The following is a 16,748-nucleotide window of genomic DNA, read 5'->3' as shown; positions in this document are numbered from 1 at the left end:
TACGCTCTTAGACACATGATGTCCTTGCCTATGCAAATCCTTCTGTGAGGGACCCTGTGTCCATCTTTCTTTGCGAATTCCCGTTTATACTTCTAAGACACAGCTCAGATGCTACCTCCTCTAAGAAGCATTTTTCCAAACCCTTCAGGGGCCTTTGTTTCTCTGAGTTCCTCGGCACCTATGTATACTTCTTATCGCTTAGTCCATTATACTGAAATTGTCTATTTACATGTCTGTCTTCCCCACGTGACCCAGAGCTTCCCAGAGGATGGGACTAAAGGCATTCAGTATTTGAGATGTTGGTGAGTGATACAGAGAAGGCCAAGGTAGTGGTCTTCTGTACCTGCCAGACGTCACCATGGTTTGGCCTTCCTTCCTGTTCGGCAGATGCCTGCTTTCTCACTGGCTTACATATTTATCAAAAGTTGTCTATGCAACTTTTTCATTGGGACTCCTGGCTCTAGGAAATGTTTACAGTTTAAATTGGGTCCTTTTAGTGCCTTCCCTTCAGGGAACAATGGAATTTCAGGTCCTAAGGCAGGCTAATGTAGAGACATTTTCTTTGGCCCACAGACCAACCACATGGTGTAGGCAGCTATCCACCAAGCCTGTGTTATAGGGTCAACCCCAACCCAGTGAACTCTGTTCGCCATAGTGATCTGTGAATACTCAATTAATTTGTCTTTTAGAAGAAGAAGATATGGGCATATTGATTCTGAGACTCTAGCTAGAGTGTGAGGTCCTTGAGAAAAGGGACAGTCTCCACCTTGGCTGGCCTTTCTCAAGGGTTCTATAATATGGGAGAGGCTCTGAGGGGGTTCTGGCCAATCCCGCTGATTTATGTGAAGATTTCTTTTTTTGCGTTATGCCTAAACAAGCATGGAGGCAACACTTTGATACAGTTCAATCAAGATTGGTTGTCCTGTGCTTCTACTCCCAGGGTGCTGTACTTACTAAGTCTTAAATAACAGCTAGTGCAAGGGAAGTAAAGGATGCATAGATGGATGGACCATCAAACTTGGCTGCTCTCATCACATTATCATTTTTGAGAAGTTTTAAATGATTCTTACTGAACAATTAAAAAAATGAAGGAATCACATCTTATAGTATCTGTAGGAAAATGTGCTTTGAGCAGCAAGATCCAGTCTGTCCTTATTGGAGAAATGCCAGTTCTACTGATGGAAAAGATTTTCTCAGACCATCTGTCAGTTATAACAGTCTGTGTTTAACCCCTTCTGTACCAGCAGAAAAGAATTTACCAGTCTGGGGGTTCCTTGCATTGGGTGCTGTGGGGGATAAGACAGAGGATTATCATTTGAGGAGAGACAAGAGCTAGAGACTCAGGGATAAAGTAGGCTGAATGTATTAAACGCAAGAAAGGATTTGCCAAATGTGGTGGAAGCACCTGTGAAAGGGTAATTACTTTTGCCTAGGGGCGGTGAAATTTTCGATGCAGGCTTCTGAAGGCAGGGGGAGGGGACAGGAAGTGTGGGCACTGTGCTAGAGGGACTTGCATGTTCAATGCCAAAGTCCAGCGTCGGTCTGTACAATGGGAATAGTCTGGTGCTATAGAAAAAGGGGATGTAGAAATAAAAGTAGGTGGCTGAGGGTCAGATGAAGAGGTCGACATTTTCTTCTATAGACAGTGGGTTGTCCGTGGTAATCAATACCTGTTCTGAGCTTTGTTCAGGCTTATTTGGGCAGGAAGTATGAGTTAAGTACTGAGCTGTTTTCTCTAACCTCAGGGGAGGGAGAAATAGATTCATGGTTTCTGCTAAGCAAGATGTGATGTGCTGAGTTTTAGAGACCTGGAACTATATTTTTATTTTATTAGTTGCTACTAGATTGACAGCCCTGAGGTCACAGCTAGCCCAGGTGGCATGGGAGGGTACATTTTTCTGTTGGACTTTGAAACTATGTGAACTTTATGAGCTTTGGGTTAAGCCTGGGCCAAGTTATCAATATTAGTTTGATGTCCTTTTTATTTTGTGAGTGTGTATGTATGTGTGTGTATTGTTTTGATTTTTTTTTTTCCAGTTTTTTTGACTCAGTTTTTTTGTATCCCATGGAAGTAGAACAGCTGGAGCTTTGGGGTGGTGGTGAGGAGGATGTAGGATCATATCTGAAATATCTGCATTTTTATTCCCCCAAGTTCCTTCTGGCCTAATGCTATTAAGAGGCTTAAGTTACGGTGTATGTTTTTGGTTGGAGTGGCCCTAGTGTTTGCCAAAGTGTAGCTTTCTTAGAGTACTCGTAACAATTCAGGGAAGGAGGAATCTGGTTTAAAAATTCAGGTTTCGGGCCCTGCCCTAGACTGACTAAATTAGAGACCAGGTAACTACTGGTTGAATAAGCTCCCCAGGAGATTCTGATGTGTGCGGGCGGCTTGAGGAGCACTCCATCCACTAGGAAATGATTAAAAGCCAAGAAATTGAGTATTGAATTAAAAGGGAGATCATAAGGTAGAAAAAAGGCAGATCATAAGGAGTTTTGAAAAGTCTAGAACACTTGGCCTTTTGGATTTTTTTTTTTTGAGTTCATCAAGCTAGGGATTTTTAGGTCTGGGAAGAGTAACTTGTGGTAGAAGGATCTTCCTGTTCTGGAATGGTCTTTCTTCTTTGTCTCTCCCTGTACAAATCTGATCCATTCCCCAAGGCTCACCTCCTCCCCTACATCTTCCAGGACCATTTGAACCAATGAAGATTTTCTTGGTTTTCAGAGCTGTCTTCGCTTCCTGGTTGTTCCTTACTTTACCTTTTTAGTCTCGGCGCCTCTCGTGTGTCAGCTTGCCCTTACACTTGTGGTGACTTTGCCCTTGAATTTGGATTTGGGATTTACCTGCTTCACACAGGTTGATGTTGCCTCTCCCAACTGGTCTCTAAAGTCCTCAGGGCGGAGGCTGTAATTTATTCTTCTTTACACACCACTCGTGTAGCACCTGACACCATGCTTGTCGTCCCGTAGGAACGTGATAAGTGCTTGCAGAAAGAAAGAAAGGGTTTCAGAGGACATGATGTAGCTTTGCTTGAAAAACACAAGTGCCAAAGCTATGCTGAGGAATAAAGGGGAAAGTGAACCTTAAAACACGCTTATATTCACTAAAATAGTCAAGTCCTTAAAAATGAAGTGTGCAAAGTTCTCCGTCTTCTCAGTAGCTTTTAGAGAATTGCAGTGAGTCCAAATTCTTTATTTTCATTTATGAGAAACCCATTTCCATAACTCGCCTTCCATTTTCAACACTTTCTTTCAATTCCAACTATGACTCAGGCTCACTTTATTTCTGGCAGCATGTTGTCTTTTAACCGGGGAGTGAAAAGAACTTGGAACAATGACTTTCAAACTTCCCTAGTCCTTCGATAATCTCTTAAGTGCTGATGGAGAGCTGGTGGTGCATCCCCTGATTACATCATCCATTATCCTGGCCCTGCCTTGGGATCGCTCTCCTCCTTTTGAAATTTGATAACTGACCCTGTTTAATTTCATTTGTTAAAAGGCATCTTCCCCATTTCTCCCTTCCCCCCTTTCTTCCTTTGAATCCACAGCTTCCCTGATTTTAGAGTGTGGGGGCCTCGGGGTGGGTGGGAGTTGATGCCTGCCTGGGCTTTTTAAGTACCAGCAGCAACATTATTTCTTTTTTTTCTCCTTTTTTAAAAATTTCTGTATTTTTTGTTCTGCCACTGCAAATGCCTCAGCCCACACATTACTGGTTCTCATTCTCTTCTTGTTCCCCCACCCACAGCATCCTCCCGCTCCCCCTCCAGTGCCCGCCCTCCTCGGTGGCTACTTTCCTTCACAGTTCCAGAATGGTTTCATTCATCACTGTCACTGTCCCTGTCGATGGTAAACTCTTCCATCTTATCTGCGGCCACCAGTAAATGAGTTCGCATTTAATATTTTAAAGAGTTTTCTTTGTTTCTGACATTTCTCCACCCACTGATACTTGCACTTCTGTGGCTTGCTGTCACCTTTCTCTCTGCCATTTGGTTGTCAGGCACCAGTCTCCCCCAGAGAATGCAAGAGGATCATCCTGTCACTCAGGAAATCTGTCTAATTTTCTTCTGACATTGGTTACAAGTGCTCGCTGTCTTCTTTGGGTGAGGAAGGCAGACTTAAGAAGAACAGGAACGATTTAAAGAGTTTGGCAGAGGAGGCTGAAAGTTGCTAATGATGGGGCTGGACGCCGGGAAATTTTGGATTTGAGTTCCTGCCTTGGGCTGACCTGCTGTCAGTTCCGTGTGAATTACATACTCTATCCTTGTCCTCTCCTGTCCTATGGGAATGTTGTTAATATCTATGCTGGGATGGAAGACAGGAGCAGTGGGCACCATATTTTGAAAATAAAAAGAACTTTGAAAATAATGAGATTGCTTGCTGGGAGGTTGCTCTGTGTGAGGATGGTAGGTTGTTTGCACACGTGATCTCTGCTCCTCAAGACAATGTTGAGTCAGTTGAGTCTCTGAAGATAATCAGTTTCTTGCTCAAGACCACACAGCTGATAAGCGGTGGAACAAAGATTTGAACATAGGTCTGTCTGTCTTCAGAGTTCATACGCTTAGGATTTTGTTAGCAAGCTTAGGGTGGTCCTGGGCACAGTTGGGTGTTCTCAGTGATTTGTGTCTCCTCTTGCCTTGTTTTCCCTGAAGACATCCACTAATGTGGGGCTGATGTGTCCCTAGGAGTTTGAATTTCAGCTCAGTCATTTACGGACTACCTACATTTCGGCCAGTTATTTAACCTCTTTGTGCCTGTTGTGTCTGTGAAGTGGGGATGATAAAGGATGAGAAAGGCTTCTGCCCCACGGATTTGTTGTGGGGCTTCACAAGTTAATATATATACTCAGTACTTTTGTTCAACACATTGTCAAACCTCAGTGATCATAGCTATCCCCTATCGTCAGCCATGGCTTTATTTCCCCACAGTGTTTCTCCCCAGACCTGTTCTGTGTAGCTGATCGGCCATGTTCCAGATGTTTTCTTACTTATTAAACAAAGGAAAAAAGTCTTTGTTTTCGCTTCTTTTCAGAGAGTCTTACTCTGCACCTTCCAAGGTTACTCATCTTTACAAGGTGAATTAACACATTCTGGGGTATAAGTAGTAGATTCTTTATGTTTGACTTGAAGTTTCGGATGACACTGTTCTTTAACTCCAAGAGGTAAAAATGACCTAGTATAGATATTAATGTGCGGTGCTGTGAACCTGAATGCAATAAGCAGAGCATGTTTTATTCAAATAGAGCTACCTTTATATCCTTTGTGCATACATTTAGCTTCCTGGTAAAAACTTGTTGAAATTATAACAATATAAACACTTACATAGTAAGTACTTTGTGCCTGACCTTGTTCTCCATACTAAATATTATTTCATTTAAGCCTCAAGATAACCTACGAAGTAGACATTATCCTCATTTTACAGAAGTTAAAGCATAGACAAGTAACTTGTTCAAGGCTAAGTAACTAATAAGTGATTTGGGATTCAAGCCCAGACCAGACTCTTTGTTACCATACTGTATTGCTTCTGTTTGAAGAAAAGTTGTCTTGTCTTTTTTTTTTTTAAAGATTTTATTTATTTATTTGACAGAGATCACAAGTAGGCAGAGTCAGGCAGAGAGAGAGGAGGAAGCAGGCTCCCTGCTGAGCTGAGAGCCCGATGTGGGACTCTATCCAAGGATCCTGGGATCATGACCTGAGCCGAAGGCAGATGCTTTAACCCACTGAGCCACCCAGGCACCCCCCCCCCCTTTTTTTTTTTTTAACTACCTTTGAAAACCAACTGATCTTTAATATTGAAAACTGAGGGAATTGATTTGCGGTGAGGTTAGGTGACATCGAAAAGCTGTCACTCTGGAGCTGTAAGTTTTGGTTCAATATTGCAGTATTTTTATTGTTTCAACATCTCACATTTTAGTAAGCAACCTTGTAATTTTCTTTAAAAAATTTTTTTTTTTAAATTTTCAGAGAGGGCAAGAGTGGGAGTGGGGCAGAGAGAGGGAGGGAGCGAGAATCTTAAGCAGGTTCCATGTGGGGCTGGATCTCGCAACCCAGAGATCATGACCTGAATGGACATCAGGAGTCAGACGCTCAACTGACTGAGACACTCAGGTGCCCCAAACCCTGTAAGTTTCAAGCAGTATTCTGCCTCCAGATTGTAGAAGAGAGTTCTAGGTCATATGATTCATAAGGCTTGAGGCAGAAATCAAACTGTGTACATGTCCTTTTTCAATTAAAATACTCCATTTGCAGAAAAACTCTTAAATAATACAAGTCTTACTTTTTGAAGACTTCCTTATGGGACAAAAATCACAATGACATTGAGCCCCTACAGACCATGTCATTCCCCCCCTCACAAAATAGCTGAAAGAATTAACCTACAGAGAGGAGACTTATGGAGATGAGAGAATCATCTTAAAAAATGTGTGCATCCAATGATTGTTATGAAGAAGGGGAACTTGGATTGCTCTCTTTTGTACTTAATGGCTGAACTAGAGCTAATACATAAAAATTATAGGGAAAGTAGATTTTGGCTTAGTGTAAGGAAGGCTTTTAATAAATAGCTCTTATTTAATGAAGCAAATTTCTTATGAATGCTCTATTATAGCTACAATATACTTGGGAAAATAAGATGTTTTGAGTTGCTTATTAACCCTTCCTAGATATCTTTTCTTAGCTATTAAGTTTACACATTCAGTTTGTTAAAATTTGGTCCTAGAGGACAGTGGCCTCTTCTGTACATACATGCACCATGAATTGGAAGAAGTCCCAGATCTTATTTAAGCTTTGGTTCACCACTCAAAAAGCTTTTTTTGTGGTTGCTGGCTGCTGCTGTCTTAAAAGCTGCCTTCTGACTTGGAAAACCCAAGAGACTTGGTCTTAAGACCTGGAGATCGCATATATTTCCACTAGGAGGAGGGAGAGCATCTAATTCTCGAATTCTAATTCATCTAGAACTTCTGGCATCCTACAGAGCAATTACGCTTTAACGGAGGGAGATTGGATTCTAAAATGACAGAATCTTGTAAAACAAAATGAAAAAGAATGTGAAAAAAAAATTTATGTTTTTATTTACATTCCTGTTACAGTGTGACATTAGTTTCAGGTGTATAATATAGCAATTCAGCAATTCCCTACATCACCTAGTGTTTATCATAACGAATGTACTCCTTAATCTCCATTGTCTGTTTGACCCATACCCTCCACCTTTCTTCTGGTAACTATCAGTTTGTTCTCTATCGGTAAGACTCTGTTTCTTGGTTTGTCTTTCTCTCTTCCCCCACCCTTTGCTTGTATGTTTTATTTCTTAAATTCCACATATGCGTGAAATCATAGGGTATTTGTCTTCTTCTGACTCATGTATTTCACTTAGCATAATAATCTAGTTCCATCCATGTCAGCGCAAATGACAAGATTTCATTCATTTTTTATGGCTGTGTAATATTCCATTGTGTGTGTGTGTGTGTGTGTGTGTGTGTGTGTGTGTGTGTATACCACATCTTTATCACTAGAGCTGTTCCCATAATTTGGCTATTCTAGACAACACTGCCATGAATATCGGGGGAATGTATCCACTGAATGAGTACTTTTGTATTCCTTGGGTGAATACCTAGTAGTGTGATTGCTGGACCATAGAGTAGTTCTATTTTTAACCCTTTGAGGAACCCCCATACTGTTTTCCAGAGTGGCTGTACCAACTTGGATTCCCACCAACAGTGCACAATGGTTCCTTTTTCTCCGCATCCTCACCAGTGCCTGTTGGTTTTTGTATTGTTAATTTTAGCCATTCTGACAGGTGTGAGGTGATATCTCATTGTGGTTTTGATTTGCATTTCCCTGATGAGTGATATTGAGTATGTTTTCAAGTGTCTTTTGGTCATCTGTGTATCTTCTTTGGGAAAATGTTTATTCATGTCCAGAATCTGAAAATTTTAAAATCACAGTGTTGACCTTGGAGTAACCCATAATAACGTCAAGGTATTTTCCTTCAGACTCAAGAAAAAAGTTTTGTAATTTATCTTGGGAAGCATAGTTTTGTTAAAAAAAGAAGTCTGATTTCTTTCAGGAGAGCAGACTCCAGTAAGAGCTCTTGAAATACGTTCTTCAAGATCATTCTGAGACAGAGTTGAGGTTAAGATGTTATTTCATCTGCAGTCTGCCCCGTAGTATCAAATATTGCCTCCATTTCTAATTTATCACATTTTACTTCCCATGACAGATAGAAGACTACTTTGATGAAATGCTTAGGAATAGATGGTATCTTGCATTTCGGCCTTAAATATAGTAAGGTTTTAAACAATTTAAAAATCACTCTTGGAAGTATGCACTAGTTTATTGGTTTAAAAACTTGGAATAATTCTGTTTTATTAAAAATCAAGCCAGGTCCTCCCCAACCTACCTTCAGCTTTCTGTTAAATATTTTCTTCTGATTTCATAGGCATGGCTAAATACTATCTCCTTCCAGACTCATGTTAGGAAGGAGGAGGAGCTGTATCTTTTTTTTTTTTTTTAACTGAACACACTAATGAGTCATGGATAATAAAGACAAATTAATCTTTTAATGCAGACCCCATTTTTATTGAGGCTTCACCCTAACTGTAAACCTTTACATGGTGCTGTTAAGCATCATTTTATCTTTCATATCTGGAGCTCTTCCCTTTGTTTCTCTAGTCTGGAAGCTCTGGGAGCCAAAAGCAGGTTAGGGAAGAATCAGCCTAGAGCCCGGTATCTGATTTGCTTAATATCTGATGTTAATGTATTGGCTCAGCCTCTCCTCCATGCATGAAAAATAATTGAAGAATCCACAGAGAGCAGCTTTTTGGGAGAGTGTTTTTGTTGTTGTTTGTTTCGTTTTTGTTTTTTTAAGTCATCGGTTGCAGTCTGAGGTTTGGATAAAGCGGGATGGAGTTAGAATAGCTGCTGGAAGTGGTATTCCATTTTTTACATGAGTCAGCAGAGAGAAGCCAAGTGCTTCTGGACTACTTTCACTTTTCCCTGTACCGGTGATAACGGAACATCTATTAACCCGAATGCCCAGGTGTAGGAAGAAGGAAAGCATGGAAGGTTATGATTAGTGGTATTTTTAAAGGATTACTTTTAAATTCTGGTTCTCTTTTTCTTTTGATTGAAACCATTTCTAACACATTTGAATAAGAATAACTACTGTTAATTGGGGCTCAGCTTGGTCAGTGCTTATCTTATAACTGCCCTGGGAGGTGAGTGGTAAATATATATCCTGATTATACAGAGGATAAATCTGGAATTTGAAGAGCTTAAGTATATTTTCCAATTGAATTATTGTTAACTGGGGCTTGTGAAGCTATTTTCAAAATCCTGTGATTCAACCTTCTGAAAAGAAAGCAAATAACCCCCCAATTGTGTTGCTTTCATAAGTCTGAATTTTTGTCTATTGAACAACATGTGGTAGAACAGATCAACAGAAACGGTGGGCAGTTCCGCAATTTATTGTAATGGGATTTTAACTTTATTTCAAACTATAGTCAGATGCCAAGGGAATTGTGGAGGAAAGAAGAGCCAGTTTCTGGGAGAGGCTGTCTTTCCTCAGCAGTGTGAACAGAACAGCTTGTCTATTTCCTTCTTAATGAGAAATGGCAGGTGAAGTAACTTCTGGTATGCTGGATTTCAGATAAATACCATGAGGGTTCTGACCGTAATTCAATTAGGTCCAGCCTGGGAAGCATTTTAGGTTTAGTAATACAGTGCAGAGTGCCTGAGAAGAGCTGTTGGATGAGGGAGAGTGTTTAAGACGTGCTCTAGAGGGAAAATCTCAAGGAGAATCAACCGTTGGCAGCCAGTGCTTCTTTGTGGGAGTGGTGCATTTTGGTGGCTATCTTTGGTGATTGTCAGCTAAGACCAGACCTCTAATGAACTGTTTGTATAATTGGAGAGGAATTCAGGTCTCATTTTGGTATTCGTGGCCATATTATATGTGATTGTGCTGATAAAACAAAAGAGAAATAAGTCCAATTAAATTTATTGTGGTTTACCTAATTATGCATGGAGAACAATGCATAATTAATAAAAGGGGTCCTGGACGCAGAACCATATAATGATACTTGACTCAAGTAATTTGTAGATATTAAACTCCATTAATTTCAGCAGTGGAAGTGGTAAGTAAATGTTATTGTCATAGATAGGCTCAACATGGCAATGTCACGAAGGGATCCACATGTATGTTTTAGAATTGATTTTTGGTCCTTTGGGCACATCTGGGAAAGCATCAGGATTAGCTAATGTGTTTAGCAAAGATAAAGCAACCAGTAAATTCCCTAGTCAGAGTTAACTATTTGGTTAAGGGAAATAGAGGCTCAGTAGTCTTTACTGCCATTCCTTATGAACAAATCAACAATATGTCAAAATTTATTAATGTAATACTGGTTTCTGTAAGCCAGGTATCTATCACTGAGTCTGCAGATTACAGTCTGTGAGGCAGATATGGCCACCACATGTTTTCATGAATGTTTCTTTGAATGGTCACATTGTTTTCTTAAGGTATTAACTATGGCTATTTTCATTGTATAACAGAAGAGTAGTCAAGTAGTTTCAATGGACACAGCATGACCTGCTATTCTTAATATTTATAGTTATACTCTTTCTCTTTGCAGAGAAGCTTTACTGATCCCTGATGTATGGTATTTCATAATAGGATCTGTGCTGAGACAGCTTTTATTTGCCTAGCCCTGTAATTATGAATGCCTTATTGCTTAGAGTAAGAAGTATACTTGTTCACACTACAGTAGAGTCTTGAAAAACTGGTTTGAACTGTATGGTTTTACTTATATGGATTTCTTTAAATAAATACAGTGTAGGACTGTAAAAGTATTTTCCTACCTTTTCTTTTTTTCTTTTATTTTTTTTAAGATTTTATTTATTTATTTATTTGGCAGACAGAGATCACAAGTAGGCAGAGAGGCAGGCAGAGAGGGGGGCGGGGGAAGCAGTCTCCCTGCTGAGCAGAGAGCCCGATGTGGGGCTCGATCCCAGGACCCTGAGATCATGACCTGAGCCGATGGCAGAGGCTTCAGTCCACTGAGCCACCCAGGCGCCCCTCCTTATGATTTTCTTAATGACATTTTCTTTTCTCTAGCTTTTACTTTATGGTAACAAACAACATGATATATACATATATATGTTTATATATCTATCTATATAGATAGATAGATACAATGTTATATATTGAACGTTTCTGTTATAGGTAAGGCTTCCAGTCAACTATAGGCTATCGGCAGTTAAATTTTGGAGAGATGAAAGTTATATAGGAGACATCATAGATTGTTGCCACATTTTGGCTCTTGTGAATAAAGGTTCTGTGAATATTGGTATACAAATATCTGTTCTAGTCCCTGCTTTAAATTCTTTTGGGTATATACTTAGAAGCAGAATTGTTGGGTCATATGATAGCTCTATATTTGGTCGTTTGAGTATCGGACAAAGTGTTTTTCACAGTGGCTGCACCATTTAACATTCCCTTTAAAAATACCCGTAGAGTAGGATTGCAGTTTCTATTTGCCCTCTACCAAAACTTATTTTCCATTTAAAAAAAATTACAGCCATCCTAGGAGGGTTGATGAGGTATCTTTTAATTTTAATTTCCATTTTCCTGATGAGTAATAATATTAATTATCTTGTCATGTGATTATTGACCATTTGTATATTTCTATTTTTGGAGAAACATCTACTGAAATTCTTTACTCATTTTTGAATCATGCTTTTTTTGTTGTTGAGTTTTAGGAGTTCTGTATATTCTGGACATTAATTCATTATCAAATCCTAAATTTATAAATATTTGCTCCTATTTAGTAGTTTGAATTTTCATTCTGTTCATAGTGTTCTTTCTTGGGTAAAGGTTTTAATTTTTATGAAGTCCCATTTATCTAATTTTTTTTGTTAGTTGCTTATACTTCTTTTTAAATATTATATCCTTGAAGTTATTGCCAAATCCAATGTCAGGAATATTTTCTTCACTCTTTTCCTCTAAGTGTTTTACATTTTAAACTCTTGAACTTAGGTCTTTGATCCATTTTGAGTTAATTTTTTCTTATGACATAAGTTCCATTTTCATTCTTTTGCATAGGAATATCTAGCTTTCCCAGCAGTATCTCTTCAATATACCATTCTTTCTCCCATTGAATCGTCTAGCACCCCTGTTTATTTTTATTTATTTATTTATTTAAATTTTTTTAAATCTTTTTTTTTTTTTTGAAGATTTTATTTATTTATTTGACAGAGAGAGATCACAAGTAGGCAGAGAGGCCGGCAGAGAGAGCAGAGGAAGCAGGCTCCCCACTGAGCAGAGAGCCTGACGTGGGTCTCAATCCCAAGACCCTGAGATCATGACCTGAGCCCAAGGCAGAGGCTTAACCCACTGAGCCACCCAGGTGCCCCTCGTATTTGTTTTTCAAAGTGACCCAGAACAGCTAAAACAATTTTTTTTAAAAGATTTTATTTAGGGACACCTGGGTGGCTCAGTTGGTTAAGCAGCTGCCTTCGGCTGAGGTCATAATTCCAGCGTCCTGGGCTCGAGTCCCACATCGGGCTCTTTGCTTGGCAGGGAGCCTGCTTCTCCCTCTGCCTCTGCCTGTCATTCTGTCTGCCTGTTAGCTCTCTCTCTCTCTCTCTCTGTCACTGACAAATAAATAAAATCTTTAAAAACAAAAAAAAGATTATATTTATTTATTTGACAGACAGAATTCACAAGCAGGCCGAGGCAGAGAGAGAGGAAGGGAAGCAGGCTCCCTGCTGAGCAGAGAGCCTGACTCGGGACTCAGTCCCAGAACCCCAAGATCAAGACCTGAGCCGAAGGCAGCGGCTTAACCCACTGAGCCACCCAGGCGCCCCTATTTTTTTTTTTAAAGATTTTAGTTATTTGACTGACAGAGATTACAAGTAGGCAGAAAGGCAGGCAGCGAGAGAGAGGAGGAAGCTGGCTCTCTGCTGACTAGAGAGCCAGATGCGGGGGCCCAGGACCCTGGGATCATGACCTGAGCCGAAGGAAGAGGCTTTAACCCACTGAGCCACCCAGGCGCCCCTAGCACCCCTGTTTAAAATCAATTAATCATATATGGGAGAGTTTATTTCTGGCCTCTCTATTCTATTCTATTGGTCTGTTTATGTATTTATGATATTATGTTGGTATCATAATTATTTAGCAATATTAAGACTTCTTATCCATGAACATAGGATGCCTTTCCATTTACTTGTCTTCTTTAATTTCTCTCAGTAATATTTTGTAGTTTAATGTATAGAAGACTTTCAAATCCTTGGTTACATTTATTCCTGAGTGTTTATTTCTTTTAGATATTATTGTAAATATATGTGCTTTTGTAATGTCATTTTTGAATTGTTCATTTTTGGTGTACGTTTGACTTGAACAACATGAGTGGTTAGGGGTACTAACCTCTATGTATAACTCCCAGCTCCTCTAAAGACTTTACTAATTGCCTGCTGTTAACTGGAAGTCTTGCCAATAACATAAGCAGGTGATAAACACATATTTTTTATGTTACATGATATACTGTATTCTTAAAGTAAGCCAGAAGAAAGAAAACATTATTAAGAAAATTATAAGGAAGTGAAAATACATTTATACTACTAGTATTTACTGAAAATATGCCTGTGTAAGTTTCCCTGCACATTTCAAACCTATGTTTAAGTGCCAGTAGTATAGCTGATTTTTACATATTGGTATTGTGTCCTAAAACTGTGCTGAATTCCTTTATTAGCTCCAACAGATTTCTTATGGATTCTTCGGCAGTTTCTATATATAAAATCATGTCAAATATAAATGGAGAGATTACCTTTTTCTTTTAAATTTGGCTGTCTTTTTATGTATTATTTAATATTATTTCTCTGGACAAAAGTTGCAGTAACTTATTGACAAACAATAATGAAAGGCAGTATCTTTGTTTCGCTGCTGATCATAGGGAGAAAGCTTGCTGTCCTTCGTTATTAAGTATGATGTTAGCTGTGGGTTTTTCTTAAATACTCTATATGCTGTTGGGCAATTTTTCCTTTATTCCTAATTTTCTGAATGTTTTTAATATGAAACGTTGTTAGATTTTATCAAGTGACATTTTTGCATTGAAATGGTCATGTGTTTGTTTTCCCTTAATTGTTTTCCATTAATGTGATGTTTTACAGTGTTCTATTTTTTTATGTTGAACCAGTCTTGCCTTCCTGGGCTAAATCTCACATGGTCACAGTAAATAACCCACTTGGATTCTATATACTAATCTTTTGTTGGGGATGTTTGAGTCTGTGTATGGTATATTAATCTGTGATTCCTTTGTCTTGTGATGTTTTTGTGTGTCTTTGGTATCATAATAACGTCGGCTTTGTAGAATGAATTCTGAAGTATTCCCTTTTTTTCTGTTCAGTTTTTGAAAGAGTTGAGAAGTTTTGTGAATGATTGGTGTTAATTTTTTTTTTTTTAAAGTAGTTTCCATGCCCAGTGTGGAACCCAACATGGGGCTTGAACCCATGACCCTGAGATCAAGACCTGAGCTGAAATTAAGAGTCAGATGCTTAAATGACTGAGCCACCCAGGTGCCCCTGGCAGTTGTATTTGAATATTTGGTAAAATTCACCTCTGAATCCATCAAGTCCAGGACTTTTTTTTCTTGGGAATTTTTGGTTATTGATCCACAATCTCTTTGTTATAGGTCTGTTGAGATTTCATATTTTTTCTTGAATCGATTTTGGGTATTTGTATATTTGGAATTATTTGTCCTTGTTGTCTCAAATAATTTGTTGGTGTTCATTTTTCATAGTATTTTCTTATAATCACTTTTATCTTTGCAAGATCAGTAGTAATGTCCCTATTTTCATTTCTGGTTTTATTTGTGTTCTGGTTTTATTTGTGTTTCCTCTCTGTTTTTCTCTGTAAGTCTAGGTAAAAGCTTGTCAATTTTGTTTACCTTTTCAAAGAATTATCTTTTGGTTCCATCATTTTTTTTTCTATTGGTTTTTTTATTCTCTGTTTTTGTTTATTTTTGCTCTACTCTTTTAATTCCTTTTTCTATATTTGGGTTTAGAGTGTTTTTATTTTTCTACTTCTTTTAGGTATAAAGTTAGGGTTTTGATTTGGAATTTACTTTTTTTTCTATTAACATAAGCATTTATAATAGCTGCTAATTTTCCTATTACCAGTACTTTCTCTGCATCCTGTGTTTTGGTGTGTTGTGTTCCTTGATATATGATAAATCGCCTTCCTCTGTTGGTTTCACTTACAGCTATTACCCTCAACTAATGTCAGCTGACTGTGGTATTGGTTTTTTAAATGTGTATGTGGATAAATTACATCATATATTGCTTCATCTGATCCAATTAAATGTTGGTCCATTAGTACAAGTAGTTTTGGAGGCATTTTTGAAGCTCATTCTGACCCCAGTGGGGGCTCTTCTTAGCTCTCTCCCTTGTTCATTTTATTAAACTACTATCTAGTGTATGTTTAAGTTGTTTCTCCTGTGGATCTACCAACCTCCTCTTAGTTTCCTATGGCAATAATATCCTTCATTTTTGATAGCATGCTTAGGCTTGAAATTCTCTGGTTTATTCCAAATAGACCTCTCCCCTGGGGAGACCTCTGTAGTCCTCTCTTAAGCAACCCCCCCGCCCCCCCTCACAAAGTCTGTGCCAATTTTCTGAGGCTGGGGGTGGGACAATAGCCCATTCCTCTTGGGTCACACTCCAGGTTTTTTAGTTTGGCACTGGTCAAGAGTGGTATCTACTAGTCATCCCAGCTTGCCTCTCCTAGGAGCCCTCTGAGCAACCTGGTTTGGAGCTAATTGAAGCCTAGTGTACCTCTCCTGCTTTGCCTGGAGTAAAGCTACCATTCTATGGGTATGGGCTGAACTCAGAAAGGAAGTACCAGACTTCTCAGCTGCCCTTGTCTAGAATAAACTTTCTGCAACATGGAGTTGTAGGTGAATAGAATTCTTATGGAGAAATTGTAGCTGTGGATTGGAAGCTTAGGGAGAGGGAGCTCTGTATTCTTTGCTGCATTCACCAAGAGTAGAATTTCCATTGTGTTGAGTACTAGGGAAGAATGGGAGAGAGCAGGTCATGGTTCAAATGCTCCAGACTCTTGCTGTTTCAGCAGTTTTTCTTAAGTACATGTTTGTCTTTTTACTGAATGGCCTTAGGAGGACAATTTCTAATGGCATGAAATGGTTGTCCTTTATAATTTTCACTGGTTATGGTTATTTCTCTAGAGAAGGTCACTGTAGCTCCCTTATGATCCCCTTCCTATCACCTGTTCTTAACTACATACTCTGTTTCCTTTTGGGGAGACAATAAGAATTTTCTGCTTTTCCCTTAATAAAAATTAGTAGATGAAATAAGGTTTAGCATGTTTAGGATTTCTGGGGCAAAAAAAAGGGAATTCTGATTGTAGTAGAAATATTTAAAGGAATTTTCATTTTCAAAGTACTTTTTTGTTCTGTATATATTTGTCTAGTCTCAGTCTTAAGCTATTTTAACACACAAACCACTTAATGTGTTTTAAACTGAATTGGTACATGTTCATCATATTGGGATTGGGATTTGCTGTAAGACACACAAAACCCGAAATAATATTGGCTTAAACAGGACAAAAAATTTTTTTTCTTATGTAAATTATAGGATTAGATAAGCATTCTGGCAGCCCTGTGATCAACCAGGAAATAGTCTCTTTCTGTGTTTTGCATCTGAATCCTCAACACTTCTACATCATAGTCCAAAAGGGTTGTTCCAGCTATAGAC

This window comes from Mustela nigripes, chromosome X, assembly GCF_022355385.1.
Source record: "Mustela nigripes isolate SB6536 chromosome X, MUSNIG.SB6536, whole genome shotgun sequence".
NCBI lineage: Eukaryota > Metazoa > Chordata > Mammalia > Carnivora > Mustelidae > Mustela > Mustela nigripes.
The sequence above is the reverse complement of the archived record's forward strand: the minus strand, read 5'-3'. Positions refer to the sequence as shown.